A 15,895-nucleotide genomic window follows, 5' to 3' on the forward strand; every position below is an offset into this window, starting at 1 on the left:
AGCTGAGTTCTAATATTTGGTATTCATAAATATGAAGTCACCTTTTCCTCTCTTCTTGTCCCAGTCCATTAATACTGATCTCAGAGAATCCTAGGGAACAAAATACAGATTAAATTACCAATGTCCACGGTTTGGAAAAAGTTACCAATGTCCAAGCAATATCTGTTTGTTAGAAAGAAAATGTTGTTGTTCTGGGTATAGACTCTCAGACCACAGAAACATAAGTGCACAAGAAATGGAATATCTTTTTTTTTTTTTTTAGCACGGACCTTCATGTCAATGTCAAGCTCCCGTTCTGTTGAATGTCATAAAACCTAAAGTTAGTCACTTGTAGGTACACTAAGTCTTTCCAACTTTAAACTTCATAAGCTGAGAGTTTCTTTCTCTATCCTTCTTCTGGGAATAGCATTAGCATCGTGGCAGTTTACAAATACCTCTAAAGCACTGGGAATGATGCAAAGCTTAGCTGTTCTGTTCTGCCTTTAGTAATGTGGGTGGCCATCTTAAACCCTCTAGCCCTTCAACAGTGCATACAGCCCTCTTTACCTTATTCCTCCAGGCAAGGCCACTGTCTCCCAGAAATCCAGGCAAGAAGTACAGTACAAATCTCCTCTGTTATCATATCTGAGCATTATATCACTTTACCTTTTGCAACAAACACTAGCCCCTTTGCTGAGAGCCTCCTATCAACATCTCACTATATTACTCTCTTTTCTGATTCTCTTTTTTTCCCCCACCTCAAAAAGTGTGTTAATTTTGAAAAACTCAACCTTCAGAAAAGTTGTAAGACTAATATAATGAACATCTGTATACCTTTTATCTAAATATACCAGTGGTTAAGTTTTTGTCTCATTTGCTTTATCTCTGTCTACACACAGACACAGACACAGACACACACACTTTTTTTTTTTTCTGAATCAAGAGTTGCCTACATGATGCCATTTCATCCTGAAATACTTTATCACGTATCTCCCAAGAACAAGGCATTCTTCTACCTTACTGCATTTGGGAATTTAACATTGACACAATGCTTTTACTAATATTACTTATTTGGATCCGTATCTAAAAATTTCTGGTCCTCTCGGCAATGTCTTTTATACATTCTTTCCTTTTTAATAATAATCTTTATATAATAATCTGGGATCCAGTTTGGGACTACTAACTGCATTTAGTTATCATGGATCTGAATCACCTTTAAATGAGATTATCAGCTCAGAGAATTATTTTGTCACAGTGCATGGAGGGAGAGAAGGTGAGAATGGAGAGGAAAAACCTCACTTTGTTCTTTAGGCCAAGCCCTTGGTTTTTAAAGCTCAGAAGCCAAGAGATCAAATCTTTTGCCACTATCTGCCTCCTTGCTCTTAGCTGCCTATTTTGTAGGCAGTGAGTGCTAGCAAAGGAAAACTGGAAGGAGGAAAACCATGCCAGTTAGTATTACACTTTGGATTATTACCCTTCCCCAGTGTTATTACAGAAAACATGGATTTGTATCTCCCATTAAAGTAGATTTTTCTCCTTGGGGATTTTTTGATAGTGTCCCAGAGTCGCCATGTTCTGCCTTATAGAATTCATTCTCTGGAAGACGAAGTTCTTCCTTCTCACCTTGCTCTCTCTCTTCTGATTCCCTTCTTGGTATCATATTATTGCAACTGATGCCAGAGAACAAATAGTTTTAGTTGGCTTTCAGGAGGGACGTTTTGGACACTGACTAAATTTAGAAGGACAGTCATATGGATCAGGTATGAAATCAGTACTGTTATAGATGAAAATTCGCAGGACCCTGGCAATGAAGTGAATTGCTTTCACACAGGCTTCTGTAACTAAAAGCATCAGTAGCAGTCTCAAGTGTAGCAAGTTAAGAGTGTCTTTGCTTTCTTTTTTTTTTTTAAATATTTTATTTATTTATTCATGAGAGAGAGAGAGAGAGAGGCAGAGGGAGAAGCAGGCTCCCAAGGAGCAGGGAGCCCAATGCGGGACTCGATCCCAGGACCCCAGGACCACGACCTGAGCTGAAGGCAGATGCTTAACCATCTGAGCCAAGAGTGTCTTTGCTTTCTGATTGTCTCTGAAACTGTCTTTTGGCGGATGAGCTCAGTTTATTAATTAGAGCAGATAACTTGTGAATTTTAAATCACTTGCAGGTTTTCAACATGACAACCTCACTACTTTTGAGAGGCTTATATTACAAAGCCAACAACTTTATGACAATGAACTAACGGCCTTTTGTGCTGTTCTAGGCAGTATTTTACTTGACATCAGGGAGATGTTGTGTAAATACTCACTGAAACACAGAAGAGTAATTATTCTTATTCAGTGATAACATAAACAATTGAGCTCAGATTCTGGGATTTACTCAACTATCCCTCAGAACATGCTTTGCTTCTACTGAGATGTGCAGGGGATAAAAAAGAAAACAAAACAAAACAAAAAAACACTTTTCTTTGAAAGACTAGTCATAGACTGGGAAAAATATATTCACTATTCACTTATATGATAAAGGAATTTTATCAGGATCTACAAAAAACTCTCACAGTTCAATAATAAGAAGGCAGACAACCCAATTAAAAATGGGCAAAAGACACAAAAAGACACTTTAGGTGATAAGCAGACCAAGAGGCGCTCAATAGCATTAGTCATCAGGAGAATGTAAACTATAATGAGATACCACCTCACACCAACTAGAATGGATAAAGTTAAAAAGACTGCTAATACCAAGTATTAGCAACCCAAATGTCTGTCAGGATGTGAATATGTTAGTGTGTCCATACAATGGAGTACTACTCAGAGAAACAATAAGAAGGCATGAAGCAACAGCCTGAATAAATCTCAAAATAATTACATTGAGTGAAAAAAATCCAGGCAAAAAAGAGTACATATTATATGATTCCTTTCATATGAAATTCTAGAAAATGCAAAATAATCTGTAGAGGCAGAAAGCATACCAGTGGTGCCTGAAGATGGGATGGGGAGAAGGTGTCTGAGGGGGGATGGACTACACAGGGGCACGAAGGAACTTTGGGAGATGATGCGTGTGTTCAGTGTCTTGACTGTAGTGACGGTTTCATAGGTGTATGAATAGGTTAAGACTCATCACCTTAAATATGTGCAGTTTATTGTATATCAATCATATATATTGTATATGAATTATACCTCCATTTTAAAAAAAGAAAGCATAGATTGGGAGAAAATATTTACGCTATGTAAAATTAAAAAAGGACTAATATCCGGAATGTTATAAATAAAGTTTATATAGCTCTGTAAGGAAAAAAGACAACCTAATAGAAAAATAACCAAGTATCTTTTATGGGATATATATCTGACCATGATAGCACAGAAGTAAGACAGCAGGAAGGAGGAAATGGAGTTAAAGTCTTCTAACATGCTTGAATTTCTTGGGAATTAGCAAAAGTACTTATTTATATTAAATTTAAATATGTTAAGGATAAATATTCTAATTTCTAGGAAAACCACTCTAAGATAATATAAAAATACATGACTAACAAGGTGATGGAGAAGGCAAATATAATAATAAACTTTTTTTTTTTTAATGCTTCCCATCCTAAGAGCTCTGAGCTTAAGTTTTTCATATCCTTTTCTAATCCTGGTTCAGTGTTCAAAATAGGACAAATTTGCAAATTGTTCAGGTTTCTTTTTGTTTTTTTCTTTTTTCCTGGTTTGGGGTAAAAGTTGTGTGTGTATGTGGATATGTCATTTTATTTTATTTTTTGTTGCTCCTGTTTATTACTGTTATTGTTATTTGCCCTATGCTAGAGGGAAAAATAATGAAAGAAAATTTAATCTGCTACTTACCTAAACCTGGGTAAAATACTTAATTGAAAAGGAGTCTGAAACTCATAGTTTAAATACATGGTTCATGTCTCCTATAGTTTTGTATGCACTATCACACTGTCCTTTGGAAGCAGATAATTGAGATTTGCGATATTTTGCTTTCAGATTTGTCTCAGGAACAATAGAGTCCCATTGCATTTACATATGTAGGCTACCTAATGCAGGCATCTGACCTTTAGCCCCTACACTCGGTTATTTCCTTAGTCCTTTTTCCACTGAGTCATGACTAGGGAATTGCTAGAGAGTCCTGTGAGAGGTTTTAAGTTTATAGTCTTAAATCTACAGTAGCTCTACAATAAATTACTACTGTTTCTGAAGTTAGTATTTATATATATTTATTCACATATTTACTGTTGCTCTTCATTACTTCGTGGATCTCTGTGCCTCAATCTAGGATCATTTCCCTTCTTCTTCCCTTCACTATTTGTATGAAAATGTCTATTTTGCCTTCATATTTAAAGAAAATTTTTTGTTGGACACTGAATTATAAATTGACAGGTTTTTATTTATTTTTTTTGGAATGGATTTTTTTCTTTTTTTGGTTTCTATTTGGTATTAGTGATTACTTTATTATTTTTTTCTTTGTTTTAGTTATTTTTTATTATTATGTTTATTATTATGTTCAATTAGCCAACATATAGTACATCATGAGTTTTTGATGTAGTGTTTCTTTTTTTAAGATTTTATTTATTTATTTGACAGAGAGAGAGCACAAGTAGGCAGAGCAGCAGGCAGAGGGAGAGGGAGAAACAGGCTCTCTGCTGAGCCAGGGGCTCAACGTGGGGCTCGATCCCAGGACCCTGGGATCATGACCTGAGCCAAGGGCAGCCACTTAACCAGCTGAGCCACTCAGGCGCCCCTTGATGTAGTGTTAGCAATTCATTAGTTGTGTATAATACCCAGTGCTCATCACCACACGTGCCCTCCTTAATACCCATCACCCGGTTACCCCATCCCCCCACCCTCTCCCTTCAGTAACCCTCAGTTTGGTTCCCGGAGTCCAGAGTCTCTCATGGTCTGTCTCTCTCTCTGATTTTTTCCCATTCAGTTTTCCTTCCCTTCCCCTTCCCCTGTTGTCCTCCACATTATTCCTTATGCTCCACATATGTGTGAAACCATATGATAATCGTCTTTTCTCTGCTTGACTTATTTCACTTAGCATAGTCCCCTCCAGTTCCATCCATGTCGTTGCAAATGGTGAGATTTCATTTTTGATGGCTGCATAATATTCCAGTGTGTGTGTGTGTGTGTGTGTGTGTGTGTGTGTGTGTGTGTGTGTATGCCACATCTTCTTTATCCATTCATCAGTTGATGGACATCTAGATGTGCTATTGTGGACGTTGCTGCTATGAACATTGAGGTACATGTGCCCCTTCTTTTCACTACATCTGTGTCTTTGGGATAAATACCAAGTAGTGCAATTGCTGGGTCATAGGGTAGCTCTATTTTTAACTTCTTGAGGACCCTCCATACTGTTTTCCAGAGTGGCTGTACCAGCTTGCATTCCCACCAACAGTGTAAGAGAGTCCCCCTTTCTCCACAGCCTTGCCAACACCTTCCTCTCGTTAATTTTTGCTGTTCTAACTGGTGTGGTATCTCGTTGTTTTGATTTGTATTTCCCTGATGGCTAGTGATGTTGAACATCTTGTCATGTGTCTGTTGGCCATTTGTATCTCTTCTTTGGAGAAGTATCTGTTCATGTCTTCTGCCCATTTATTGACGATTATTTGTTTTTTGGGTGTTGAGTTTGAGAAGTTGTTTATAGATCTTGGATACCAGCCCTTTATCTGCAATGTCATTTGTAAATATCTTCTCCCATTCTGTGGGTTGCCTCCTTGTTTTGTTGACTGTTTCCTTCACTGTACAAAAGCTTTTTATCTTGATGAAGTTCCAAAAGTTCATTTTTACTTTTGTTTCTCTTGCTTTTATAGACATGTCTTGAAAGAGGTTGCTGTAGCTGATGTTGAAGAGGTTACTGCCTATGTTTTCCTCTAGGATGTTGTTGGATTCAACATTGAGGTCTTTCATCCATTTTGAGTTTATCTTTGTGTGTGGTGTAAGAGAATGGTCCATTTTCATTCTTCTGCATGTGGCTGAATTGATAGGGTTTTTTTTCAGTGTTTTCCTGATATGCTTCCATTGTGTTCTGACTTCCATTGTTTATGTTGAGAAGTCAGTATCAGTTTTTTGTCTTCATTGTTAATAATACATCATTTTTCTTTGTCTACTCTTTTCCTCTTTTTATTTTGAAAAAAAAATGAAACTGTAGAAAATTTGGAAGAATGGTACGTGAAAACCTATATATACTTTATCAATATGCACCAGTTTTTTAACATTTTTCCACATTTGTCTTCTCTCTCTGTTCCCCACATACATACACACATATATACATACACATATGTATGTTTTTATATATACATTTACACACACACACACGTCCTCACTGTCCTCACTCAGAATATCTCACAACGGGGTGCCTAGGTGGCTCAGTCATTAAGTGTCTGCCTTCAGCTCAGGTCATGATCCCAGGGTCCTGGAACGGAGCCCCACATAGGACTCCCTGCTCCACGGGAAGCCTGCTTCTCCCTCTCTCACCGCCCCCCCGCCACATGCTTGTGTTCCCTCTCTCACTGTGTCTCTCTCTGTCAAATAAATAAATAAAATCTTAAAAAAAAATAATATCTCACAGTATCTGTCCTCACTCAGAAATGCATTGCTCTTAACAGTAGAATCTGACTATCCTAATCCATCTCACCAACACCTCTGTTCACTGTTTTTGATTGAGAGAGTCTCTAAATATTTAACCAAACAATGTAAATATTTGAAAAAATTGCTAGTGTATTAGTTTTCTATTGCCGCATAAGAAATCACCACAAACTTAGCAGCTTAAAACAACACATATTTATTATTTTACAGTTTCCCTGAGGCAGAAGTCCTAGTGTGGGTTAGCCAGGTCCTCTGCTAAGGCTCTCATGAGTCTGAAATTACAGTGTTACAGCTGGGGCTATGACTTCATTGAGACTAGGGTCTTCTTTCACACTCACTAGTTGGTAGGATTCAGTTCCTTGTGATTATAGGACTAACATCCCCATTTTCTTGCTTGCTAGCAGAGGGACAGCTCTCAGCTACTTTCAGGTTCTTGTCACATGTTCCCCTCCACTGGCAGTTTAGACATGGCTGTTTGCTTTTTCAAGGCCGACAGGAGAATCTTGCTCTTGTCTGCTACAAGAGAGTCTCACGTAACATAACACAATTACAGGAGTGACTATCCCCTTATTACAATCCCTACCCACATTCATAAGGAGGGCATTACACAGCACAAATACACCAGCAGGCAGGAATCTTGGGGCCATCTTAGAATGCTGCCTACTGCAGTAAGAGTTAATGACGTTGATGAAAATGATGTTTGGAGAACATCCTACTTCCCTTTTCCTTGGAAACTCGGATTGTTAAAGCACTGCAAACATGCACTTGTTCAGAATTGTTTTCACTGTTCTTATTGCATCTTTACTTAATTAGTTGTCTTCTTACTTTATTTTCAGAAGTATATGCAGTTGACCCTTGAACAATGCAGGGGTTAGGGGTGCTGACCACCTGCATGGTTGGAAATCTGCATAAAACCTTGACTCCTTGACTCCCTCAAGACTTAACTACCAATAGCCCACTGTTGACTAGAAGCCTTTCCATTAACATGAACAGTGATTAGCACATATTTTATATGTTTATATTTATTGTATATGGTATTCTTACCATAAAGTAAGCTAGAGAAAAGAAAATATTATTAAGAAAATTATAAGGAGGAGAAAATACATTTATAGTACTGTACTATATTTATTGATACTGTAAATTTATGTCATCTGTTTGCAAGATGGATTGTCTATCAGTACCTATATCAATACTGTCATATAAAACACTGTAGATATTCTATGTATTACTAATACTAGACATCAAAAATGAAAAGAATGTGAAAAGTATTTATTTACAGGTATAACAATTCATGCATTGATAACAAAGAAGCAGCAATATAATTGCTTTATGGTGGCCTAGGGTAATCAGTATAATTGCTTCATGGTGGCCTAGCCTATACACTAATGAATGGTTATACAAATTCTATGGCAGAGAGTATTATAGTCATATTCATAATACAGTATGGAAACATTGCTAACATGTTTTTAAAAAACACCTCTGATGATAGGCTGATACAGAGTTTCTCTAACTAGGGGGGCGGGCAGGCATACTGTATAGTAATATAATTCTTTGAAAACAAATTTATAAAGCAGTAAGAAAACAAACACATTATTAATTTTATACTAAATATCACTCACCTTGTGCCTATGTAAGGATAGGCTATCCGTTTCCATACAAGTCTTGCACAGTGTTCTACGTGATGAATAATACTTAGGTGATGATAATGACACAAAAATGTCTCTTACAGTTCTTGCTATACAGTTGTCAGTTTTTTCACATGAAGATACACACATGCATACACAACAGGTAAGTTTATTGCCTGTATGGCATGATGATTATTTACTATTCATTAAATGAAAGTGGATCATCTTCAAGGTCTTCATCCTTGTCATTTTCATGTTGAGTAGGCTGAGGAGGCGAAGAGGAGGGGTTGGTCTTTCTGCGTCTGTGGTTGCAGAGGTAGAAAAAGTAGAGGAGGTGGAAGGGGAGGCAGGAGCAGTAGGCACACTAGGTGTAACTTTACAGAACTACGTGGTAATTTCTGACTTTTTGTTTCTTCATTTATCTAGAAATGTTTCTATATAATAGTACCAATTCTTCCACCATTTGCTTTAGTTTCAGTGCCTGTTTCATAGAAGGCTCTGTGCTGTAAAAAAAAAAAAAAAAAAAAAAAAAAAAGCCGAAAGCAGTCTTAAATAATCAGAACCCTTCTGTCAGGTTGTCAACTGTCAGTTTGTTTTCTGGCGCTGTTTCTACGTCATCTTCTTCATTGTCTGTCACTGGTTTAGAAGTACTCATCTCTATCAAATTGTCTTCTCTTCATTCCTCTGGTGTGGTGTCTGTTAGCTCTTGAATTTCTCCAAGATCCATATCCTAAAACCCTTCACCTCTCACCTTTTTTGCCATACCCACAATCTCTTTCATGATTTCTTTGATTGACTCTGTTGTAAATCCTGTGAAGTCAGGCACAACATCTGGACACAGTTTTCTCTAGCAGGAATTTATTGTTTGGGGCTTTGATGGCTTTCACAGCTTTTTATATAACAGGAATGGCATCTCTAATGGTATAATCCTTCCAGACTTTCATGATGTTCTCCCTACGGGGTTCTCTTCCATAGCATTGACGATTCTTTCCATGGAGTACCATGTATAATGAGCCTTAAAAGTCATTTTGACACCCTGAGGTGTCATTCTGGAGGCTGAATTAGAAAATTTGTGTTTGGGGGCAATTGGAACACTTAATTGCTTTCAATGTTGAACTCATGGAGTTCTGGGTGGCCAGGGGCTCTGTCCAATATCAAAAGAACTTAAAAGGCAGTCCCTTACTGGCAAGGTATGCCTGACTTCAGGGACAAAACATTGATACAACCAATCCAGGAAAAGTGTTCTCATTATCCAGTTCTTGTTGTACAATTGAATACTGGCAGCTGGTGTTTATCTTTTCCCTCTAAGGCTTGGGTGTTAACCACTTTATAGATAAGGGTAGAAAAGGGTAGTCTTGATCATAAACCCAACTGCATTTGCATAAAACAATAGAGTTAGCCTATCCCTTCCTGCATTAAATACTGGTGTTCACCGTTCTTCCTCAGTAATAAATATCCTTTGTGGCATTTTTCCCCCAGAATAGGACACTTTTGTCTGCATTAAAAACCTGTTGACACAGGTTTCTTGTGGCCTTTGGAACTCATCTGGGGCCTCTTGATCAGCAGAAGGTGATTTATTATCTTGACATTTTTTAAACCCAACCTCTTTCTAAAATTATCAAACCATCCTTTGCTGGCATCACATTCTCCAGCTTTAGATCCTTTACCTTCTTTTTGCTTAAAGTTGTCACATAATGACTTTGCTTTTTCTCAAATCATATTAGATTCTATAGGCATGCCTTTCTTATAGCAATCTTGTACTCATATACAAGCTGCATTTTTAATACAAGATAAAAATGTAATTCACAAAAAGTGCAAGGTTTTTGCACCTGCTAGTGTAGCTACAGTGACAGTTTTACACATTTCCTTTTCTATTTTGACCATGTCCTTACACTCGATTCATTTATCTTGAAATGGTGGGCAACCACAGCTGCAGACCTCAATCTATGCTACATATCAAGCAGTTCATCTTTTTATTGTAATGTCATGAGTTTGCTCTGCTTCTTGAGAGCACTTCCAGCATCACTAATGGCATTTCATATGGGACCCATGGTGTTATTCAAGGCTTACGATATTACACTGAACACAATGAAAAATATGCAAGAACCATGAGAATTCACTTTTTACTGCAATACTCAATTTACCAGAGAGATGAACTGCTCACACGGATACGATCAGCATCATATCGCATTTTAAGTGGATACTTATAGCACTTGAACTCACCACTATGAAATTCTTAGAGTAGTACAGCATGTACTACAATTAACTTTATGCAGTTATGATTTAGTACTGCATCTTTACATTTGTTTACATTTCTCTTGATTGCAAATGATGCCATGTACAGTCTGTAAGTGTGTGTAAGTTTTGATAAATTTTGATTTGATAAATTTTAACTTTTAATAATAGATTTGTGTATATTTTATGGTAGTAAGTGATAAAACAGACTAGTACGTCCATATAATTTATGTTTTCATGACATACACAACTTTTTCTTAATTTTTCAATATTTCTAGGGCATATGGTTTGTGTGTAAGTTGTTTCAAATTGTCACAAATCTCCAAAAAAAAGTCCAGTATATTTATTGAAGAAGTCCACATGTAAGTGGACCCATACACTTCAAACCTGTGTTGTTCAGGGGTCACCTGTATTTTTAAAAGTATGTAAGTAAAATAAAAATCTATGTTTGCAAAAAAGCTTCTCAAATGCAGCAATATAGAGAGGAAGAAATTGATCTCCTTTCAGTTCCTCTTTCCATTCAATCCAGTTCATTCTCTAGAGATAATTGTTGCTATTGGCTGGTTCTTCCACACTTTCTTCTATGCTTTTATGTACATACACAGGCATGTTTGCCTATATACACTTAAATAATCAATAAAATCATCCTTCACTTATTGTTCTGCTATCTTTTTTGACCTCACAGTGTATTTTGCAGAGTTTTCTATGGCAGGAGCTACAGCTGGATTCTATTTTTAAATGTGACATAATTCTGTATTTAAAATAAGAATCATGCTAACATGTACTGAGTACCTACTATATGCCGGGTAATGTTCTGGCTCTTTAGAGAGGTATCTCATTTAATTCTCACTATAGCCCTACAAACAAGGAAAATTTGTCTTCTTTTTGCCATTGGGGAAGACTGAGTCACTGGAAAGCTAAGCAATTTGGCCAAGGTCACATAACTGTGAGCAGTGGAGCTGAAACATAAGCCCAAGCATTTTGGTTCTGAAGATTTTGTTCCAACCACTACACTCTGCTCCTAATATATATATCATACTTTATTTAGCATTCTCCTATTCCTGGACATATAGATTGTCCCAATTTTAGAATATTTAATATTGCATTGAAAAATCCCTGTTTATATGTCTTTGTGTGCATGTACAAATATTTCTGTGGGATAGACCCTTAAAAATGTACTCTCTGGGTCAAAAGGCATGCACACTTTAAAGTGTGATAGTTCAGATAAAAGAAGGCCCATTGTATTTGGCTTATTATGACCATGACCAAAACCAAACTCAGAGCAAGTTATGACAAGTACATCTACAGGTTTTGAGAAATGTCTGAGCACTCAAGCCTGGTTTATTCTTTTATATTGTGATCTCATCCTTTGTTTCATGGACCTTGCAAAACTCCTCTCACAATCTGTCTCTAAGGAGAAATTGCCTAGTCCACATGTTGTTCTGCCCCAAATTATTGTTTATTTCATTTGCATTTGGCTTGTCTCATAATGATGCAATTAGCATGCAGAGGAGGTCCACATGCCCAGGGGATTGTGAATGGGGACCAGAGTTCCATCTCATTGGGACCTCCTCAGGTCTTTTTGGTTGGTTGGACTCTAACAGTGCTCTTGGTTATGCTTATTTTTGTGGTCACAAGAATATAAACATCTTCTCTGCCTTTCTTTGTTTATTTAAAGGTCTCATCAGCCTATTCTCTTTTCCTCTAAGTTTTCTAATTTAACTCTTTACTTTTACTTACTCATCTTCCTACCTTTCTCTTCTCCACTATAATATATTCACTTTCTGAACAATATTGAATACTCAACATAGATGTCATTTGTCCAAGATTGCACACTTATATTAAGTGTCTCATTTAGATGGGTGCCTTAACTGACTCAAGAGAGCTGAAATTTCCAAATAGTCAAATATCTTTGCCTTGATTTACTGAAAATGCAAGCAAGGGTTCATATTTGAGTGCCCTGGCCATAAAGTAATCAGGTGATATGATATGGAGACTATGAAATCATATTTACCATGAACCTTTCTTTTTTGGGAACTACCTGAGAGGGAACCACCTGGATAAGCAAAGAAGGACATTTTATAAGGGTCCAACTCTGTGAACATTTTTAGAGAAGACAGAATTTTCAGAGAAGACAGAGAAAGCTGTGCTTGTTGGTGGAATGGTATTCTGCTTTCCTGACAAATATTCTCTTTCTGCTTATACCTTAAGATGATCTATGTTCCATTAGGCTTTTAATAAATATTTGATATGGTATTTCATTTCTTGTATCTCAGGTATACTGATGGAAGAAGTCTAAATCAGGTGTTTAAGAGAAATTCAGTTATAAGCCTCCTTTCATTTTTATGTACACCATACAACTCCCTAAGTCAAATACATCTTTTTATTTCAAGTCTCCATCGCATGGTTAAGTAATGGCATTTCTCACCTCTGTGAAGGTAGAAATTAATACAAAAGTCTTATCACTGAATTAAAGTCAGTTCCTGAAAGATGACTTCGATCTCTTTCCAGATTCTTGCGTCTCCTGAAATCCTTCCGCATGCACGTGAGCCGGGGGCCCGCAAGGACAGGTCTTCCCCACTGAAGGAAGAGTCGGCCCATAAGCTGTGCAGCAAACTGAGCCACAGTTAGAGGCAAACCGTCAGTGAAGATGGAACTAACAGAACTGAGGGAGCTCCTGAAAAGTGTGTCTTCTGTTAGCACCAGTTCCACCATTGCATAGAATAAGCCACAAAGGTGTTTTGAGTTCTGGAGCATTTTCCAGTGTACTCCATCTCTTGTGGTCTTCCTTTTGATAGGAGAATGCCCAAAGTTAAGTAAACAAAACACAAGAGGCTGACTTGCTGTGGACAATAAATTTGAAAGGGTAAGTGAACATTCCTGCATTTATTGATTAGATTTGAGATACTTTGTCTGTTTCCTATTAAAATCTAATGTCCTGGAAAAAAAACCAGTTTTGGAAAAACCCCACTAGAGTAAATACTAATCAAGAACTTTCTATCTTCATTGAAGTATCTGCTACATTCTCTCTTGGCCAACCAGCCATTGTTAGGCCAGATTCATTGAAACAGGTGACAGATGCACATCACCTACATAAATTTCAGACATTGCCCTTTACTCTGATACTTAAAACATTGTCATTGAGGCTGGACTTCAAAATTATTTCCATTTGATTGCCTAGAGCTCTTGTTTTCACAGGAATGAGAAAGCCCTCTCAGGTAGTTCCCAAAAAAGAAAGGTTCATGGTAAATATGATTTCATAGTCTCCATATCATATCACTTGATTACTTTATGGCCAGGGCACTCAAATATGAGAAATAATCTTACCTTTCACTTTCACAGTGAAAGGTAAGATTATCATTATCATGCTCCTCATTGTCATCATGACAGTGCATTCTCAACTGAGAAAAAAGAGCATTTTGATATTGTAAGCATTTAATTTTCATAGCTCTGCTGTTTCCATGTATTTTTTTTAAAGATACGGACGTTTTTGTAGAAGAGGCTAACCCTACTCATCCTTTTGATGTGATAGGCAAGCAAACTTTGTGGGAACTCCTTCCTTTCAGACTCTATAGTCAGGAAAATATATCCCATTTTCTTGTGAGATATGATTACATGGGAGGAAGCCACAACAAGTCTCTTACCATATATTGACATCATGAGCTATACTAATCATATTCATGACTCACTATTAGTATCTTGCTCCCAAATCAAGCGAATAAAAGAGGTGTCTGAATAATTCTAACTATAGTTACTACTTAGAAGTTCTTTGAACTCCCTGCTGTATATTTATGAATAAATACATATTTTTGCTGGGTTGCCTCTGAAAAATATTATTAAATAGAGAAGTAGCTTGTCTGGGCTGAATTCCTTCAAGCTGGAAAACATATTCAAACCCTTGTAAATTGGTAGTATTTTTCAGGCTAAGATCCATTTAAACAGAGATAAGAAGATTTCTATTCCTAGTTCATTTAGGTGTGAGATTTTATGATGGAGTTATTAGTTCCTCTGACTATTCTATTGAAAGAAAGGAGAATTTAAAACATATGTAGAGTTTCTTTGTTGTTTTATTCTTAAGGCTTTCTCTATTCTAGTATGAGATTGACTTCCCAAGCCATAAATAAAAATCACCTACAGCGTCCTACTGTGTATCATGGAGAAGAGAGCACTATTCTGAACTTGAGGCAGTTTGGATGCTGCCCTGACATTTTTATTATCTCAGGTTTCTTAGTCCCAACTGCTGCCTCGGACTCCTCTTTGAGAAGCCTGATCCCCTAAGACCATTACTAAAGAGCCCACCCAACTCTGCCTCTATCTGCAGCCCTGTGCCAGACTGAACACCTTTAGATATTAGTTCAAATCTGGATCTAGGCTGAGTTTTCCATACTCTTTTTGAACCTGAATCCTAAACTTCTGGTCTTGGGAGCCGGGTCTAGGACTGGTTAATGGTTGATACTCCCAATCCTACCTGTCCCTAGGTTCCTTCTCTGCCCATCAGCTCATGTCTTTGACAGACATCAGCGGAATTATGAGAGGCATAAACTCAAGAATGGAAAAATGGAAATGAACTTGAATATGAGATCTCAAATAGGTAGGCAAATATACTTCAATAATATCCCAAAGTAAAACTAAGAGGTTTTTTAAAAATTTAATTTAATTTTATTATGTTATGTTAGTCACCATACAATACATCATTAGTTTTTTTTTTAAATTTTTTTTATTGTTATGTTAATCACCATATATTACATCATTAGTTTTTGGTGCAGTGTTCCATGATTCATTGTTTGTTCATAACACCCAGTGCTCCATGCAGAACGTGCCCTCCTCAATACCCATCACCAGGATAACCCATCCCCCTCCCCCCAATACATCATTAGTTTTTGATGTAGTGTTCCATGATTCGTTGTTTTTGTATAACACCCAGTGCTCCATGCAGTACGTGCCCTCCTTAATACCCATCACTGGGCTAGCCCATCCCCCCAACCCCTCCCCTCTAAAAACTTCAGTTTGTTTCTCAGAGTCCATAGTCTCTCATGGTTCGTCTTCCCTTCCAATTCCACCCCCCTTCATTTTTCCCTTCCTTCTCCTAATGTCCTCCATGCTCTTCCTTATTTTCCACAAATAAGTGAAACCGTATGATAATTGACTTTCTCTGCTTGACTTATTTCACTTAGCATCATCTCCTCCAGTCCCATCCATGTTCATGTAAAAGTTGGGTATTCATCCTTTCTGATGGCTGGGTAATATTCCCTTGTATATATGGACCACATCTTCTTTATCCTTTCATCTGTTGAAGGGCATCTCAGCTCTTTCCACAGTTTGGCTATTGCGGACATTGCTGCTATGAACATTGGGGTGCATATGGCCCTTCTTTTCACTACATCTGTGTCTTTGGGGTAAATACCCAGTAGTGCAATTGCTGGGTCATAGGATAGCTCTATTTTTAATTTTTTGAAGAACTCCACACTGTTTTCCAAAGT

General features: G+C 37.3%; 1 long non-coding RNA gene across 1 annotated transcript in view; it reads left to right on the forward strand.

The window, feature by feature from the left end:
• Positions 1-13,247, forward strand: part of LOC141371927 (uncharacterized) — a 36,448-nt gene extending 23,201 nt beyond the window's left edge. The window contains exon 3 of the long non-coding RNA XR_012377277.1: positions 12,927-13,247. This is a non-coding gene — a long non-coding RNA (uncharacterized lncRNA). The remainder of the gene's footprint in view (positions 1-12,926) is intronic.
• The last annotated feature ends 2,648 nt before the right edge of the window (positions 13,248-15,895 follow it).

This window comes from Callorhinus ursinus, unplaced genomic scaffold, assembly GCF_003265705.2.
Source record: "Callorhinus ursinus isolate GAN/ISIS: 27379988/994484 unplaced genomic scaffold, GSC_fseal_2.0 scaffold3, whole genome shotgun sequence".
NCBI lineage: Eukaryota > Metazoa > Chordata > Mammalia > Carnivora > Otariidae > Callorhinus > Callorhinus ursinus.